At 40.5% G+C, this 19,831-nt stretch overlaps 1 protein-coding gene across 1 annotated transcript in view; it reads right to left on the bottom strand.

Moving 5' to 3' along the window:
• NOL10 (nucleolar protein 10) overlaps positions 1-19,831 on the bottom strand; it is a 79,416-nt gene that overhangs the window by 27,371 nt on the left and 32,214 nt on the right. The gene's annotated exons all lie outside the window — the stretch shown is intronic.

Below are 19,831 nucleotides of genomic sequence, written 5' to 3'. Positions count from 1 at the left end.
GTTAGGGGAGACAGGACACTGGATGCAAACGTCTAAGTACAAAATTAAAATCGACAGTAAGAACTACAGAGAACTTGCAGTTAATAATGGCACACTAACTACACATTTTTATCTCTGTCCGAAGCCTAGTTAAAATGACAGTAAATCAGTATAAAAAAGGCATTAATCTTCAAGGAAGAAAGAAGAAAATACAGTGGGTAAGGGAGTTAACATGGTAAATGCTGGGTGCTCACAGAGGCAAATAACAAACAGAAAGGAGATGTGATTCTTCCCTTAGTCTCTGAGACCCAGCACTTCGAGGGCCCATGTATCTGGGAACATGGGCCTGAACGGAGGGGAGGTGATGGAGCGGATGAATACTTAAGCCCCACTGCCCCTTGGGGGATCAGAGGATAACTCTGGAGAAACTGAGGAAAGCTGCCCCACATAAGTGGATACCAGGCACAGGTGACTTGAGCTGTGGGGCTGAAATGAGCAGAATTAAATGGCAGTTTACATATCAAACTGTGTGACCCTCAGCTCCTTTTTTCAGCTCCCAGCAGCCAAGCACAGGTTGCTGTGCTTCCACTCCTGCCAGCCTAAATGCCCAACATTCCCAACAAGAAATTGGGGGCGGGGGGGGGTTCTTCTTCATAGATAAGGAGAGATCCCTGAAGATATACTTACTGATGTTGATATCTGGGAATCCTCTAACAGTCATTAGCTGAAGAGTCAGCATGAAAACACACGTAGACAAGACAATCACATACAATAGGAGCTTCTAATCAGCATTTCAGTGCCTTATTCTTAAATAAGAATAGACTGCCAAAGATTGCCACTCATTTAGTCAACAAATATTTAGTTATTATCAAGCAGTTTTCTCTTCACTGTAGAGAGCAGGGAACAAAACAAATAAGAATCTCTACCTTTAAAGAGCTTATATCCCATAAATAAACAAAGGAAAGACAGGATAGAGCATGACAGAGTGAAAATTTTTGATTTATGGAGAAAATGAAGCAGGGAAAGATGATGGAGGACACAGGGAAGGGGAGGAGGGATGGACAGGAAGCTGAGGTGACAACTACATACAGACCCGGAGGAGAGGAGGGAATGAACTAGGAGAGCATCTGGCAAGTGCAAAGGCCCTGAGGTCAGAATTGCTCGGCATTATTTGGGGATCAGCAAAAGCACAACCTAGTATGGCTTAAACAGAGGGAGCGACGGGGAGGTAGAGGGCTATATGAGTAGGGCCTTATAGGCCACTGCAGGACTGGACCTTTTCCTCTCAGTGAGATGGAAGTCACTGGAAGGTTCCAAGCAGAGAAGTGACATGATCTGACTTGCATTTACAAGGATCACTCTGCAAAAGCTGGGGAGACTTATTGGTTCTAGGCATTTAAGGAAATTTCTGTTCAATCATTAGCTGACAATTAAGTGAACCAAGCAGACTTTGGTGGCCACATGTAATAAAGAAATCATATTTTACAGACTGAATCCAGAAGAGTCATCAAACAAACAGCAACGACAACAATGAACTTGGGTGGAGGGGAGAGTCTGAGTTCCCAAAACGGCCAAATTACATTATCTAAAACATCTAGTTTTCAACAAAAAATTACAAGACATGAAAGAAAAGCAAGGCCCATACATGGGGGGTGGGGAGGGAAGAAGAGGAGGGAGAGAAGCAGTCAAGAGAACCTACCTTTTGAAGCAGTTCAAGCATTGGACTTACCAGACACAGACTTTAAAACAGCTATTATAGATGGGCGTAAAGAACTAAAAAGAAACCATGTCTAAAGAACTAAAGTACAAGAACAAATGTCTCATGAAATAGAGAATACTAATAAAGAGATTGAAACTATAAAAAAATAACTAAATAAAAGTTCTGGAATGGAAAAATACAATAATTGAAATTAAAAAATTCAGCAGAGGGCTCAACAACAGATAAAAATTGGCAGAAGAAAGATCAGCAGACTTGAAGGTGGGTCAATTGAGATTATCCAAACTGAGAGACAGAAAGAAAACTGAACAGAGCCTCAGAGATCCGTGGGGTGTCATCAAACACATAATGGGAGCCCGAGGAGAAGAGAAACAAAGGGAGTGAAAGAATATCTGAAGAAATAATGACCAAAAATGTCTCAAATTTGGTAAAATAATAATAATACGCACATCCAAGAAGTTCGACTCCAAGTAAAACAAATTCAAAGAGAGCCAGACCTAGACACCGACAGTCAAATTGTGAAAAGACAAAGAGAGAACCCTGAAAGCATCAGGAGAAAATGACGCATCATGTAAAAGGTATTCTCAGTAAGACTAGCAGGGGATTTCTCTCGTCATGTAAAAGATAACTCCATAATGCAATAATTATAAATCGAAGTTGATAGGCACACAATGTTTAAAGATATAATTTGAAGCAATAAATGCACACAAGAGGAAGGAAATGGGGGCTACATAGGAATAAAATTTTTGTATACTACGGAAATTTAATTGGTATTAATCTGAACTAAATTGCTATAAATTAAGATGTTATTGGTAAACTTCAGGGCAACCACTAAGAAAATAACTCAAAAATATACAGTAAAACAAACAAAAAGGGAATTAGTAGTATACTAGAAAATATCTATGTAACACAAAAGCCAGTAATGAAGAAATTAGGGCACACAGATGACATAAGACATCTATAAATCAAACAGCAAAAAAGCAGACATAAATCCTACTTTACCAGTAATGACAATAAATGTAAATGGATTGAAAAAAACATGATCCAACTACATACTGTTTATAAGAGACACATTTTAGATTAAAAAACGCAAAAAGGTTGAAAGTAAAGTTATATGGCATGGAAAAAGATAAACCATGCAAACAGTAGCCAAGAGAGCAGGAGTGTCTATACTAAGATTAGATAAAAATTGTTACCAGAGAGAGAGAAAAAAAGGTTTGATGACAATAAAAGGGCCATTCCATCAAGAAGATATAACAATTACAAACATATATGTATGTACCTAAGAGTCCCAAAATACATGAAGCAAAAACTGAAAGTGAGAAATACACCATTCAATAATAATACCTGGAGATTTCAATATCCCACTTTCAATAATGAATAGAACAGCTAGACAGAGGACAGCAAAGACACAGAATACCTGAACAACAATACAATGCAACTAACTAGTTCTAATAACAGACATCTAAAGCAGCCTCCACACACAGTAAGAGCAGAATACACATTTTTAAGTGCACATGGAATTCTCCAGGACAGACTCTACGCCAGGCTACGAAACCAGTCTCAACAAATTTAAAAAGACTGAGGTCAAACAAAGCATGTCCTCTGACCACAATGGAATGAAATTAGAAACTAGTTACAGAAGGAAACCTGGGAAATTCACAAATATCCTTTATATATCTCATAGAAAATCGAACCCATAGCATATAAAAAGGATTAGACTCAATTACCAAGTGGGATTTGTCCAAAGAATGCAAGGCTGGTTCGACATATGAAAATCAAAAGAAAAAAGGACAAAAGCTGTATCATTTCAAAAGACACAGAAAACACATTTGACAAAATCCAACCCCAATTCGCGATAAAAACATTCAACAAATCAGAAAGACAAAGGAACTTAACTTCTAAAAAACATCTATGAAAAACCCACAGCTAACATCGTACTTAATGGTGAAAGACTGAATGCTTTTTCCTGAAGATTAGAAACAAGACAAAGGTGTCTGCTTCCCCACTTCTATTCAGGTTGAAAGTAAAGTTATATGGCATGGAAAAAGATATACCATGCCATCATACTGGAAGGTCTAGCCAGGACAATTAGCCAAGAATATGAAATAAAAGCCATCCAGAGATTGGAAAAGAAGTAAAACTATCTCTATTGGTAGTGTACTCACTGCTGTACGGTAGCAATGAACTAGGCAAAAATGAATTAAGAAAGCAGTTCCATTTACAATACTTTGGAATAAATTTAACCTCAACATGTAAGATTAAAACTACACTGTACACTGACAACTATAAAACCTTGTTGAAAGAAATTAAAGACTTAAATAAAAAGACTTTCCAGTTCATGAACTGGAAAATTTAATGTTGTTAAGACTGCAATACTCAAAATGGATCAAGAACCTAAATGTAAGAGCAAAAACTATAAACTCTTTGAAGAGAACTTAAGTGTAAACCTTCTTGTATTTGGATTATAAAATTCCACTCTTCCAAAACCTGGATGAGACAATGGTTTGAGATATGACACGAGAAGGAAAGTGAAACGACAACCTACAGAGTGGGAGAAAATATTTGCAGATCATCTATGTGATAAAGGTCCAGTATCATCTAGAATATATAAAGACTCAACAATAAAAAGACGAATAGCCTAATTTACAAATGGGCAAAGATTTGAAAAGACATTTCTCCAAAGAAGTTATAAAAATGACTATTGAGTACATGAAAAGATGCTCAACATCATTAGTCATTAGGGAAATGCAGATCAGAACCACAATAAGGTATCCGGCTGTACCCACCAGGCTGTCTACCAAAAGCAAAGGAAGGCAACAAGTTGATGACAATGAAGAGAAACTGGAACCCTCATACACTGCTGGTGGGAATGTAAAATAGTTCAGCCGCTGTGGAAAACAGTTTGGCAGGTCTTCCAAAAGTCAAGCACAGTTACCATATAATCCAGCAATTGTACTCCTAAGTATACACCCAAGAACTGAAAACACATGTCTACACAAAAACTTGTATGAAGGCTTAGCAACATTATTTATAGGAGCCCATAGTAGAAACAACCCAAAGGTACATCAACTAATGAGTGGATTAACAAGATGTGGTGTATGTATACAATGGAATATTATTCGACAATAAAAAGGAATGAGGTATGGATACATAGTACAACACGGATAGACCTTGAAAACATGCTCAGTGAAAGAAGTCAAACACAAAAGGCCACACATGGTATGACTCTATTTATGTGGAATGTCTAGAACAGGCAAATCCACAGAAATGGAAAGTAGATTAGTGGTTACCAGGGGGTTGGAGGAGGGAGATGGGGAGTGACTGGTCTGGAGCTTACTTTTGGTGCGATGAAACATTGTGAAATTGATGGTGGTGATCACCACACAACACTGAATATACTAAACCCACTGAAGTATATACTGTACAAGGATTAACTTGATGACACGGGAATTACACCTTGATAAAGTGGTGATTTTGAAAAAAATCTAATTAAGGATCACACACGGCATTAAGTTATTATGTCTCTTGAGTTTCCTTTAATCTAGAAGAGTCCCTCACCTTTGCTGCCTTTCAGGATGTTGACATTGTCTAAGAGTTCAGGCCAGCTGATTTGTAGAAGCCCCACAATCTTCATCTGCTGACTATTCCTCAGAATTCGATTCAGTTAAACATATCTGGCAAGAATGCACAGGTGGTGTGTGCCAAAAGAACACTTAAAACTGTTCCCACATTAAGCATTTGGCTTTGCATGATTAATGTTTGTGAACGCACATGCTTATAGTATTTTATGTTCATACTTTTGTATTTTTTCATTGGTGTTTTTGAATTCCTGGTATAACATGAGTTTCAAGGAAAGAGGGTCCAATAAAGGTTTGTCTGGGGACCATATCCCAGGAACCAACAAGGCCATAACTCCTGATGAAGCTACCCTGGGCTGTAGGAGAGGCCAGAAAGATGCAAGAAGTACTTATCACACTCCCCACCACTCCGCCCCCACCACACACACACACACACACACACACACACACACACACACCACACACACACAGGAAAGATGGGTAGGACTGGGGGTAGGTCACACCTCAGTTCTTTACTAAAGGAGCTAATATGAAATTACCTTTTAGCCAACATCTGAAAAGAACAAACCTACAGATACACTGTCCCATTTCATTATTTCACCAAATGAAAAGACCTACAAAATCATACCACTCCTTTCCTTTTTAAAACTTTACAATTTATTTGAAGTGCTAGGATGCAAGAAAACCTCTGGGAAACCAAACTAGCAATTTACTGAAAACTAACCATATATACCCACTGGAGATGGACTGGTTTTGAGCTTAGCGACATTTAGAACACCAAACAGTCCTGCTAAACTTAGGAATAGGAAAAACAGAATTACTCTCAAATGAAAAACTGCAATTTAGGAGAGCAAAAATTTTAATCAAGACCATGAAATTGCTTCATAAAACAAATCTCTTAAAGTTCTTTAAGTATTCAAACTGCATTATACTTAATCTAAGTAATTCTAGGTAGAAAGAAAAGCTTTGTATTTGTCTGCTTCCCTGAAAGTTACAATGCCATAAAAAGCATGAAAAGATCCTCAGCTTCCATCTTCCTTCAATTCTCAAGAAAACAGTAAAAACATCTTAAGATGGTCCCAATCTTCTTCGTAGGCCACTGTTAAATAGGAAAAACATGTTTCTTTGAAGGTCTCCCATTCATTCTTTCCTGAAGAGCCTGGCCCAGCACCTCTGCCACAAATCAGCATTTGATGTTTACCATCACACTTGAAATCCCACTCGGTTTCCTAGAGTTCACATCCAGGGTTTGTAGTTACAAGAACTCCAAGCAACGTTCAAGTCCTCTACTTCCAGCCTTTCCTCTCCCAATTTCCTAATTATGCTAAAAATACTCAGCCCTGACGGCTACGTCTGCACACACGCACACACACAACCGCCCTGTGGGTGCTGAAGGCACTAGGCCAATTTTATCATATGAGAATGCATTTAGCTTTTTGATCACACACCTGGTAATGCATACTCTCTAAGATCTTGTTTTGTCATTTTATTCCTGCCAAGAGTTACACAGATGGCTTTAGCGTGTCATCCTGGTTACCACATCAGTAGTTTCCTGGTTCTATCCTACTTCCTTGAAGGCAAAGAAATTTATTAATAATTTTTCAGCATAACCTATGCCTTCCGATTCTTAATTCTGACGTCTATGCAAAAACTAAGGGTATTTTAATATTTAAAAATATCTAGGGATGGAAACTTTGCAGAAACAAAGGAAGAGTAAAATGTTTTGAAATTTACGTCCACTTTTCCTCAAGGTTCTATACCTTAACAGTGCTATTCCAGGAAGGTCAAAAGATATTTGGCTACCGTTTAGCATTTTCCATAAGTTTTTTTCTCCTTTTAGCAGTTACTGTTTATCTACAGGTTGCCATGCATGGAACTAGGAAATCCTGAAGAATAAAACTTAAATTCAAGCAAAATAAGATTTCCCATATATCTCTAAAGAAAGCCAAGGAGAGCATTATACTGGCAGAGCAAAAGAAGAGGGTAAAAGAACCCAATTTTGACTCATAATTGAGTAAAATATGGCCAACCACTAATTGCTTAAGTAACTTTCTACAACCCTAAGTAGAATGTCTATTTTAGAGTTTTAAATATGTATATTTCCCATTGAAATGATGAAAAGGATTCTCGCATGTGACAACATATTGTCCTATTAAGATATGTGATACGTGTATGCAGGGGTGTGAGAGGGAAGTAGTGTAGACACCGCCTTAGTCTATTCTTAGTGAAGTCTTAGAATATGTTAGGTCTCTGAATGTTAGGTCTCAGGGACCTTGACTTAATGTTAGATCTCTGAATGTTAACAGAATACATTTCAAACACTTCATGTAAAATCGAACCATTTTCAGAAAAAGAGCTTTACAACAAAAGCCATACACATAATGAAATCTTTAAATTCAGAATTAAAGGAAAGTTATGTAGTTTGGTGGGGGGGGGGGGAGTGACGAAAAGTAAAAGACCACATATAGCTGAACCAAAACTTAACCTTAGGCTCCCTGGCAACCAATGTAAAAAGAGATGTACAACAAGGTAGAAAGATATCCTTTACTAGATAAAGGCAGGTATACTGACATGTCTGGAAGAGAAACTCTCTCTTGGAACTAAACTCAACAAGCATATCGTTGATCTTTCTTTAAGGGACTCCAACACTGAACAGTATTTCTTTAAAAGACATTTACAAAAGAAATTTCCTATGACCGTTAAACATCAATGACACACCATTAAACTTTCATTCAAAAACCAAAGTAACGTGGTGCAAGCAAGCAGCTTGATGCCGTAACTCGGCTCTGGCAGAATTACAGCTGCGTTGACCAGTACAGTAGCCGCTGGCCACATGTGGCTATTTCAATTTAAATTCATTAAAATGAAACAAGATGTAAAATGCCGTTCTTTAGGTGCACTACCCACATTCCAAGTGCTCCACAGCCACACGTGGCCAGTGAATGTTGTACTGGCCAGAGCACACCTAGAACGTTTCCATCATCACAGAAACGTCTACTGAGCAGCACTGGTTTAGAGAATTCAAAGAAACGGGTGGTAAATATCCATGACTAGGAAACTAGGTAAATACATTAGGACATATCTGTATAATAAAATACTACGCAAACAATGGGTTTGATTTATATGTGCTGATCACATTGCTATATTAGTAAGTGACAAAAACAACTCTCCATAAAGAGATCTCAGTTCTGCTAAAATACACGTCAGAGTGTGTATACATTTATGTGTGGGGGGCGGAGGGAGAACTGAGTTCATTCTGCAAAGAATGTGTACCATCCTGTTAATAATGGTGGTGGGAGGGGTGGTTATGAAGGACTTCTCATTTCTAGGTTATGTATTTTTACAATGATTATTTTTTTAAAGTATTTTTTTTTAAAGCAAACAAATAATATTCCCAAAAAGACAGAGGCACAGATACAGATAATACGTACATAGTTACCAAGGGTTAACAAGCCATTTACAAAATTGAACTGAAACATCAATTATTTCAGGTAATCTTTATAAAGAAGCAATGCCCAGCCCGTAATTCGGGATTGAGGCCCTTACTGACACCTGGATCGGTACTGGAAGAGACTTTCCGAGTGCGCCTAAGAAAGATGAATTTTTTCCCCTCTGGGAATTTCAAAAACCTAATAATATTATCTGAAGCTCCAGAGTTTTAACACATACACATGGGAGAGAGAATTCAGGACAACTGAACATTTCCAAACTGAATTTAGCATCTACTCCTCCATCGGTAGCTTTTGTCTTTGCGAGTGGTCCCACGGTTCATTCAGCTCCCCACCTCCCCCTTAGATTCCAGTCCCAGGGGTCACCAAGCTCTAAGAATGTACCTTCTTACTGTCGCTTACATCTGTCCCCTCCATCACCCACTGCCTTCTGACACACATATCTGATCTCACGCCCCTGAATAAAAGACTTCAAAGGGGGCCACACTACCTAAAATCATAAAAAGCAAAACTTTAATATGGTACAAAAGGGTCGGGGTTAGGTCCTGACACCTCTCCAGGTTTACTATCTCCTGCCCCTCCCGAGCTCTTCCTGAACAGACTGCACAGAGCTGAGGCTTAGTGTCTGTTCCCATTCCCTGTGTGTAGAATGACCTCCCGGATTCCGCTGCCCTTCTCACCTCTTCCTTGTCTCATTCTTCCAGAATGCCCTTCAAAATTCAACTCAGGCATCCGCATTCCCTCTCACTCTCCTACTCATGGGAAGGTGACTTTTCTATGCTGTCGTGCGGGGCGGCCTGCGGGGTCTCTGGTCCCGCTCCCCATGTAAGAACACAGGACATGGTGAGGCCAAAAAGGAACACCCATGGAGCCACAGGTAGGTGAGTCAGACCACTATATTCTCTCTGGCGGCTGGGCAAGACACACGCAGTAGTAGCCACACGATCCGCAGTCCGCCATTCACTTCTCTGCCTGCCAACCAACCAACCCATCAACTCAGCCCCGCAGCTATATCAGTAGCCAACTGGCCAACCGGTCGAGCCAGCACCTCCCCACGCAAGGCCGAGAGCCTGGAAACTGCTCTCTGGGACTGTCCCCACAATGTGCTCCTATCCCACTCCCTTATCAATTGTATTGTCTGTTCCTTTACAAAACTAGACGCTCCCAGGCAGGAAGCCCACATCTTAAAACGTCTTTGGTATCCCAGGCCTTAGTGCAGGCATCTGCAAGGTGCTGCTAAGTATTTGTTTAACGAATGAATGACACAGCCTTACAAAAATTCAAACTAAAAACCAGTCAACACGTCTAGTCAAACACACACAGAGAAAAATCATAGGGTGGTATTTTCTTCAGTTACCAATATAAAAATGTTTTCAAATCAAAACAATGCGATACCACTATACACCTATTAAAGAGCTAAAATCCAAAATACTAACACCACCAAATGCTGGCGAGGATGTGGAACAACAGGAACTCTCATTCACTGCTGGCAGGAATGCAAAATAGCACAGCCACTGTGGACGGCAGTTTGGTGGTTTCTTACAAAACTAAACGTGCTCTTGTTATATGAGCCAGCAAGCACGCTCCTTGCTATCTACCCAAAGGAGTTGAAAACTATGTCCATGCGAGAACCTGCAGGTGAATGTTTAACTGCCAAGCTCGAAGCAGCAGATGTCCTTCAGTAGGTGACTGAATAAACTGTGGTCCACTCAGACAGCAGACTAGCTAGCCTTCAGCAATAAAAGGAAATGAGCTCTCAAGCCACAAAAAGGCACGGAGGAAACTTAAAGGCACATTACGAAGTGAAAGAAGCCAACCTGAAAAAGCAACATACTGTATGATTCTAACTCTATGACATTCTGGAAAAGGCAAAACTATGGAGACAGTAAAAAGGTCAGTGGTTACCAGGGGCTTGGGGGGAGAGGGAGGAAGAGATGAACAGTGGAGCACACGAGGAGTTTTAGGGCAGTGAAACTACTCCGTCTGATACACAATGGTGGATACATGTCATTGTATGACCAGGTGTGATCACAAAATATGGTGAATGCTGCTGCCGAGTGCCATCCAACGGAAAGGCAAGGATCTTCAATACGGGAAGTGGCATGTGCAGCCTTAATAACAGTGTGTACAAGTTTCAACTTGTTTGGTACAGTCAGTTGGGTGTGAGCTATGGTTGAGAGAAGGTGTGTTTTAAAGCGTGCTGTAAATCATCCTCCATCATGACAATGCTCCGTGTCACACATCGCTTCTGGCATATGGCAATTTCTGTCAAATAAAACATTATGGTGTGTCCTCATCCACCTTATTCACTGGATCTGGCCCGTGCAACTTCTGGCTCTTCCCCAAAGTCAAAATGATTCAGGACATCGAGGCAGCCACAACAGCACAACTAAAGACACTCACGAAAGAAGACTTCCAGAACTGCTTCAGAAAGTGGCAAGAACGATGGGATAAGTGTGTTCAAAGCAAGGGGGAGTATTTTGAGGGGGATTAATGGCAATGTGTCTTCTATTGTAATAATTTTTTTTTTAAATTTAAACACTCACCATATTTTTTTTTTTTATCACACTTGGTACACTTGTCCAAACCCACAGAATATACACCTACAGCGAATCCTAATGACTTTGGGTGATAATGACGTGCCAGTGTAGGTTCACTGATTATAACAAATGTACCACTCCGGTGCAGAATGCTGATGGTGGACGGGGGGAGTGGGGGGTGTACACCGTGAGTGAGTGTGCGTGTGTGACGGATACAGGAACTCTCTGTTTGTTCCACTCAATTCTTCTGTGAACCTAAAACTGCTCTAAAAAATAAAGTCAATTATATGAATGAATGAACGCATGATACATGCAATATGCAAGAAATATAGATACGCAGATCTCATCTTTCTTTCAATGTGCCTCACCACTATCATTTATACATTATTTTTGTTTCAACCAAGAATAATGTTCTGTTCCTCAAAAAGGTAAATATTAAATGATTAGTGTCAATGTGAAGATCAAGTACTCATTCCCATGTAACAACTTTCAACAACTACCTTCTAGAGCAATTTAAAGTGCTAGTAATGCAAGCTAGTCCCACCTCCCTCCCTCCAAAAAGCACAGGGGGAAAGCTGATACTACTGAAGCGAAGGATGGGTAGATGGGAGGGTCATTATATTTCTCTCCACTTTTATGGATATTTGAAATTTTTCTGTAAGTTTTAAAAAATGAAGTATCAATAATCATTCCTTCAAATCAGCATGTATTCAATAAGAGCCTACGAAGTACCAGACTCTGTTCTGGCACATGGGACAGAACAAAAGTGAAACAAAGGTCTGGTCTCCATGGAGCTTTCACCTGAGTACGTGGGCCTCAGAAGACAAAAAACTTCTTGGGATCTAAGAACTCTGAATCAAGGAAAGACAGCGCAAGTCTTAGAACTTTCTATTTCCTGTATAAGCAGGGCCTTTTAATTTCTTGGGTATCTGCATAACTTGCCTTCTATTTTTAAGGAAAAAAATCAAAATACAACAAAAAAGACCAGAGCAGGTAAGGGACATATTAATCAATGGAGTTGCCATGTGATTTGAGCAGTCTGGCACACTCAACAACTAAAACCTATCCTTGGCTGTGAAAACTCGTATCTATCACCACCATCTATGTGACCACACCAAGAGGACACTGGAATACTAGATTTACTTCTAACTCTATCTTGTCCAAAACAAGAATGGCAAAGAGAGCAACGCGGTCAGCTCCAAGATGAAGGTACCAGCCAGAGCTGGGAGATAAGACTTTTGGTAAATAACTGATTCAAACTAACTAGCACCTGAATAGGAAGTCATCATTTATTTTCAAGAAGATGGGCATGCCAGATGTGTAACTGTTGAAACAAAAACAAGTACCATTTGAAACATTAACATAATAAAATGTCATACGTGCATCAGATATTTCCATATGGAAATTACAAGTATTTTTACCCAGGCAGAACTGAAATTAACTTCTGAAAATGTGACAGGATGCTCAGAAAATTACTTCCTGAGTGTCACACAGTCATGCTTTCTGTGTGTCTGCTATTCTTGTGACCCAATAAATTGTGATGGGAAATGGAGAGGATTTCCTTTGCTGAGAAAAATGCCACAGATACTATGTTGCTGCCTGAAAATGTTTAGATCACAATAGGAAGCCCACGTTTCCCCTCTGTAAAGACACAAACAACTTGTTTGTATCAGAACAAAATACTTTATTAGCCACCTGACTTTTGTGCCTTACTTCCCATTTGATAGTTATGAATATATAGTTGAAAAATTATAACAGAACACCAGGACTTATAAAGCAATTTCATGCATAAGATAAAATTCTATTATGACAGCTATGCTGTGAGCTTGGGTTAGAAAAGAAACTCACTAAAAAGAAATACATCTGCTTTGCATTCCTCTCCCTTTTTGTTAATCAGAAAAAGGTGATGAAAATACACGAAGTGTGGAATCTAACTCTTCCACTACCTGCTAGGTTCTGCCTGTATGTGCCTTACATTCTTTTCTCCATAAAATTAGGTCTTTCACCTTTCCTGAGATGTCCTATCTTTCCAGATTGTTCTTATAGGCTTGGATTGACCTTTAAAATGCTTTTCTTGGAGGACAAGACTAAGCCTATGTCCCATTTGCATTATTATGAATCAAGACATCTAAAAATATGCATCTTTGAACTCAAAGTTGAACTCAATTTAAAATGAAGTGTTTTTCATTCAAATTTGTCTTTTTAGACCTTCTGAAAGGTCAGCCTTTCTCTCCTTCCCATAGTCTGATAGCTCTTCCTGCACTCTCAACAAAGAGAATTTTCTTCTTCAGTCCAATGCCCCATCATTTTCTTTACCCCTCACATAAGGTGCCTTTCTGTCATGACCTTAATCTTTTCCTACATCCTAAAGACATGCTTTCTCCAGATGATGCGTGATAAATGCCTGAACTCTTTTCTCAGCTTTCTCCAACCATCAGCCTTCATCAAACCACCTGGTTCTTCTCCACCTCCATTCACATGTAGAATCACTGCCAACATTTTGCGTAATATTTATTCCTTTGACTTACAGCTGAATAAAACTCCCAGATCTTTTTTTCATAGATGCTGCTAAGCTCTAGCTCACCCATTCTGAACTTGCTCACTGTATTTTAAAAATATTTTCCCTTTTCCTACTCTATGCATTGAGCTTAATATTTCTGAAGTTTCATTTCATTGGTTTAACCTCTTACATAGAGATCAGGCTCTAAAGTCAAGCAGATAACACTAAACAGAGTATAGTTGAATTAAACTTAAATCCCTTCAGGGCCTCCTTCAGTAAGTCTAAAAGAGCGCATTTTCCTCATTTGTTGGAACAGGACCAGATACAGTGAGTGACTTGCATTTAGTGGCCTTGTCACACCCCCAAACCCTGAATCTTAAATGATCGGAATCACACTTAATGTGGTAATGCTCTGAGAGGTAGTGGGGACAAACACCTCTTGGAGAAAACAACACGTTCAAGCAGCCTTTTCCAAATGGCCTTCCTCACCTCAATCACATCACGCAAAAAGAATAATTAAATGACTGCTTTTTCAATTCTCCCAGGAATGACACATAACTAGACCTTCCTAAATACAAAGAAGAGAAGGTAACTGGTAATATGCAGTGGACGCTTTTGGGAGTACGGCTGAGCTCTCTTCACTGAGAAAGGCTCTCCCCACCTCCAGTTTCGTTGGGGGACATATGCCCACCAAGCAGAATGGCTGGGTGGTTACAGAATTGGAAATGAACGCTTGAGCGAGAGTGCTCACGCAGTCTCTCATTCTATTCGCCATTTTCTATAAAAAGTGTGCTTAGTTGATATAACGGAGGGAAAGGGATTTCACTTTCAAAAGTCAGATTTCTTATGTTAGCAATCAGATTTCATCACTGCTTTCTGATTCAATAATTAACAGCAAAACCAATGGCATTCAATAATTATTTCTCAACCTACATTGCACACGATCTGTAACAGACTAAACAACCCCATATGGTCCCTGAAATCTTTCTGCTTGCTCACACTTACAATATTGTCACAGCATTTTCAGTATATCTTTATTTTGCTTAGCATCACATTCTTCTAAATGCTACATATAGGTCCATGTCTCCATAATGCTAAACATAAATCCTCTTTGCTACTGAACCCCTTGAATTTTGCTCACTGCAAAAAAGTAGGACAGCAATAATCAGATGAACAGCTGTCATGGACCAGGAACCATGATCAATGATTGAAAAGTGCATCTATCTCACACAACTGCCTTACAACGTCATTTCTCTTTTGTAGTTCAAGAGGCTAAAGCACAGACAAGGTAAGTAACTCATTCAAGGTCACAAAATGTGTAAGTGGCAAAGCTGATACCAAATTCAGGTCAGACTAATTCCAAAATCCACACTATGCAATGTGGAATGAAGTGAATGCCTTCTAGACCCAGCTCTGCCACCAACTTGTCATTTGACCTTGAACAAATAACTTGATTCCTCACCTGTAAATTAAGGAGATGACCTCAAATTCCCCTTCCTGCTCTAATGATCTGTGTTTCAAAAGCTTCTCGTTCTTTGTATTATGTTGAAAAATCCTTTCATGTGAAGACATTTCAGCAACTACCATACTTGTCCAGTTTATGTTCCTTTCCGTGTATCTTTTGCATGCTGGCAAATTCCCCGGGGGGTGGTTTTCTTTGCATCTGGCATCACCTCTCTAAGCCAAGAGAATATGTTGCTACTGGCACTATAAAATAGGAATTTCTAACAAAATTACTTTTGTCACTACGTCTGATAGCTCTCTGCTGAAATGAGCATTTTAGATAAAAACATGATGATCATGTTTAGGATTCTACACGGACACTAATATATTCAGGGCCATTTCAACACACACGAGTGGGCCAAAGAGCTCTCGTAGTATCCGGGGAATTCTCTGAATAGCAAATTAGGCAACATAAATGAGTCTTCATTTCGGCTTTGTATGGAAATGGATCAATTGGACCAATCACGGCCTAGACTCAAACCCAAATCTTAGGGAAGAACATACAGAGCACTTCCAGCAACTGCACTTAAAAGCACAGGAAGAAAAACACAGGTATTGTTTCCAGTCTTTAAAACAGATAAGTCCATCCTACCCTAGATGCAAAGCCAACTTTTGGACAAGTTTCAAAAATGGTCCAACAAAAGCCAAATGCCCTTCTTTCACATTCTCCTTTTGTATTTTTCCAGGAAAGAGTTTAGCCTCTTAACAGAATCTCCATTAAATCTCTTGGACAGGCAGTATTTTTGGAAATCTATCAACACTCCCAAACACAACGATTGCATCACACCAAGATTTTCTGATCTGGCTGATTAGAATGTATTATCAGAGCAGAGGAACTGATCTTATCTTACACATAAAGATTATATTCTGGCATATGTATTATCAAGTATGCAAGCAATCAATTATCCCGTAGCGAGAAGTTTCAGGAGCTCGCTGATACCCTGAGGGTTCGGAACTCAGAACATTTCCTGCAGAAACAGTACTAACCACGCTGGCTGGGTTTGGGGTTGTGCCAAACGGGACTTGGCGTCCCTCTGGAGTCCACATAGTTTCGAACGGTGTTAATTATAAAGAACCAGCCTAAGATTAAATTACGTTCCAGAGGAAAACCAAACTTGAAAAACAATTTCTGGCATTATTCTCGGGAACTGCAGTTGAATTAGGTCCTGGAATTTAAAAAGCAAACAAACAAAATAACAGATCCTGGTCTCTGAGGAGGGAAAATAGGAGAGCACTGGGAAAATGGGAAAAGGGCTGGAGAAGACCCATCTGGTCACAGAAGACTCGTTAGCTATGGGGATATGTAAGTGGCAGAGAGTGTGTAAATCAGGAATTACATTTAATTGATAAAGAGTTCAAGTGTACAAGAAAGAAAGGCAAAAATTAACAAGCTAAAAGAACATTTGGTTGTCTTCATTTTTAGCACAGCCCCAAAGAGGGGAAAAAAAGAGTTTTCATACGTGATTTATAAGATGTCAACATAAATCACAGCCCAAACTGCCTATATTTGGCATGAATCACATATTAAATACTCACTTCGCTGATTCCGCACGCCTCAAGTCAACCTTTGTGCTAAACATCAGCTTGGTAAGTTTGATCAAATCTTATGAAAAATGACAGGCTTTCAGAGGCCTGGGCTCTCCATGCTTTGAAGGAGTATCACACAGAGCAGGTTCCATGTAAAGACAGTGGCTCTAAAAACCTCACTCCGTGCAAGGCGGCAGGCAAAAAGGCAGGTCAGGGAGGGACAACTAAGTGCAACTTTCAGCACAAGACTGAACAAGAATAATGTATGCGCTCACTGTCCCCACACATATGGTCACCTGGGAGTTGTCGCTGTGGGTTTTTTTCAGTTTTCTGTTAAATCTGAGTTAGAAAGCTGAAATTAAAGTCTTATAAGATAAGCTAACATTTGTCATGGCAGCAGCTTCTTACCACCTGGCCAGCATCCAGCCCCTGTCATGCAGGCTAATTAGAGTCCCTACTACTTGGCACGTAAAACCCGCCCTGAGAAATAGACTTAGAGTCGGAAGTAAATAATGGGTTTCCTCCAGTTCTAAGACTCTATCATGGAGATAACTAAAAATATTTTAAGGACCTTTAATGCCTTAGAAATAACATTTCTATGGCTAACTGAAGAAACCAGGATACAAATTTGTATATAAAATATGACTTTGCACACCTAACACTGTAAGCATAACTGAAAGACAGTACATCCAAATATTAGTCATACTTACTAATATCAACTGGAAAATGGTGGTCTTTATTTTTTTATATTTTGTTAACACTTGGAATAAATAGAACTATGCATAGTTTGCATAATCAAAAAAGCTGTGTGTTTGTTCCTTGTAAAGGTCATTTTACAAAATGCAGAACGTGATACCAAAGGGAAAATTTTTAATACTCCCTTTCTCTTCCTGGACTCAGGGACTGATCTCCTCATCCACACATATACCCAAGAGAAACTGGACCATCATCTTGGTTCTTTCCTCTTCCTTACTACCCACACCTAATCGATTACCAAGCCTATCTTACAACCTTCACAACCCTGCCAATTCCACCCCATCGCCTCCATCTTAGCACAAGCCAGTAAGATGGCCTTGCTGCAAAAGAATTCAAGACCCCCCACCTCCACACCAAGGGGCTCTCCAACCTACGGGTCCTCGTTTATGAAGCAGACCTCCCAATGCAGCCCTTCATGCTCTGTCTTAAAGTGCTTTCACCTTCCCACTGGCTGATTCGACAGTTTTGACATGGACGAAGGCTCTATGATTCAAGACATTAGCATCTTACAGGCAGTTACTAAAGAGCAAAACATGTAAGCACTCCTAGGAAGAAGATGAGAAGAGACCTCTCCCAGAATGAGAGGTAAAGGTTGGGGGCAAGCTGACTTATTCTGCCTCTCCTGACAATATTCCCCACGGGGGCTGACACTGGGAAGACCAATGCTGCATGAGGGAAGGCATTTCTGGGGAACTATACAAGTCTCATCAATGAACACCTCTGAGGTGTGCCATTTGGCAACTCAAGGATAATAAACCTCTGAAATTACTGCCTGCCAGATCAGGCTTCTCTCAAATTAGCCCAGAACCCCAAAGGCTCCAACCACTAAAATGGGAGGCCTGGTCCAGGTAACGCAGGTACCATTACTTCTCCAATAGATTGCTACAGCCTGTTCTTGTTGCCTCTGGATGAGATCCAATCTAATCCATTCTCCTTGTGGCACAGCCAAAATAATCCTTCCAAAAATGCAAATCTGGTCATACCACTCCCCCTAGGAACCTTCCAGGACTGCCTGCCCTGTAGTCCCACCCTGGCTTAGATGAGTTTGCGCTCTGGCTGCTGAGCGTCTCTTCAGCCTCAGATCTCACCCCAAACCTCTCGCGCAAATGCTCAGCCATGTAAATGACTTTCTCCCTGATATCCGCACACACTGTTCCCTCTACTTCCCAGATCCTTCTCCCATTCTGCACCCCACCCTCTGCATCCGGTACACCTCACCAACCTTCCCGTCTCTCCTTAGAAACCAATTCCTCTGGAAGGTCTCTCTGGGTACCCTCCACTCTTCCCACCAGTTCCCGGCCCCACACGGGGTTAAGTGCCTCACCTCCTAAGTACTCTCAAGTCCTTACTTCTGTTCAGCACTCATCACACTGAATTGAAACCGCCTGCTTTCTTGTTTTATTCCCTAAGGGCAAACTCCTTGAGGACAGGGGCTGGGCCCTAGACACTATCATGTAGCCAGCACATGGCACTGTGCCTGACACGCAGTGAGGCCATCCAGAAATACTTATTGAACAGATGAAGACAAGGAAAAATGGATAAACTGATAGGAATATGGAAGCCGCATCTGTGACAGTGCAGGGAAAAGGAGCAAATGACACCTTCGGAAAAGCTGCTGTTTGAATGACCTTCATTCTGCTATCAACCAAAAGGAACCTCGAAGTGCTTTCAACAACACACCAGTTTCCTGAAACCACAGAAAGTTAACATCGGCCAGAATACTTTTTGGGGGGAGTGGAGGGTGGGGATACACACGTGGTTGAGCTATTATAAAAGAGCCATCGTAAGTATGAAGAATTTTCATAACTAGAGGCCGACAGTGGTTATAAAGAGCTCACCACTCAAGTTCTGATCCTCAGCACCCCTCACTCTCTTCTCCCCAAATCTCAGAAAAGGGAGATGTTTGCGGACGGGAAAGCAATCTAATGCCAACTTTGTACTATGTGGTTTGCTGTTCAGGAGACTGTATTTCACTAGGTTTCCTTCCTACTATAAACTAAAAGGTGAAGGTGGGGAAGCTTCCAGCATACGTAAGGGAAGAATTCTTTAAGAATTAACAACAGGGGCCGGCCCGGTGGCTCAGGCGGTTAGAGCTCCGTGCTCCTAACTCCGAAGGCTGCCGGTTCGATTCCCACATGGGCCAGTGGGCTCTCAACCACAAGGTTGCCAGTTCAATTCCTCGAGTCCCGCAAGGGATGGTGGGCTCTGCCCCCTGCAACTAAGATTGAACACGGCACCTTGAGCTGAGCTGCCTCCCGGATGGCTCAGTTGTTGGTTGG

The sequence above is a fragment of the Rhinolophus sinicus genome, chromosome 2 (assembly GCF_057876585.1).
Source record: "Rhinolophus sinicus isolate RSI-liver-muscle chromosome 2, RSI-T2T, whole genome shotgun sequence".
Lineage (NCBI taxonomy): Eukaryota > Metazoa > Chordata > Mammalia > Chiroptera > Rhinolophidae > Rhinolophus > Rhinolophus sinicus.
This window is presented reverse-complemented; position numbering and strand designations above follow the sequence as displayed.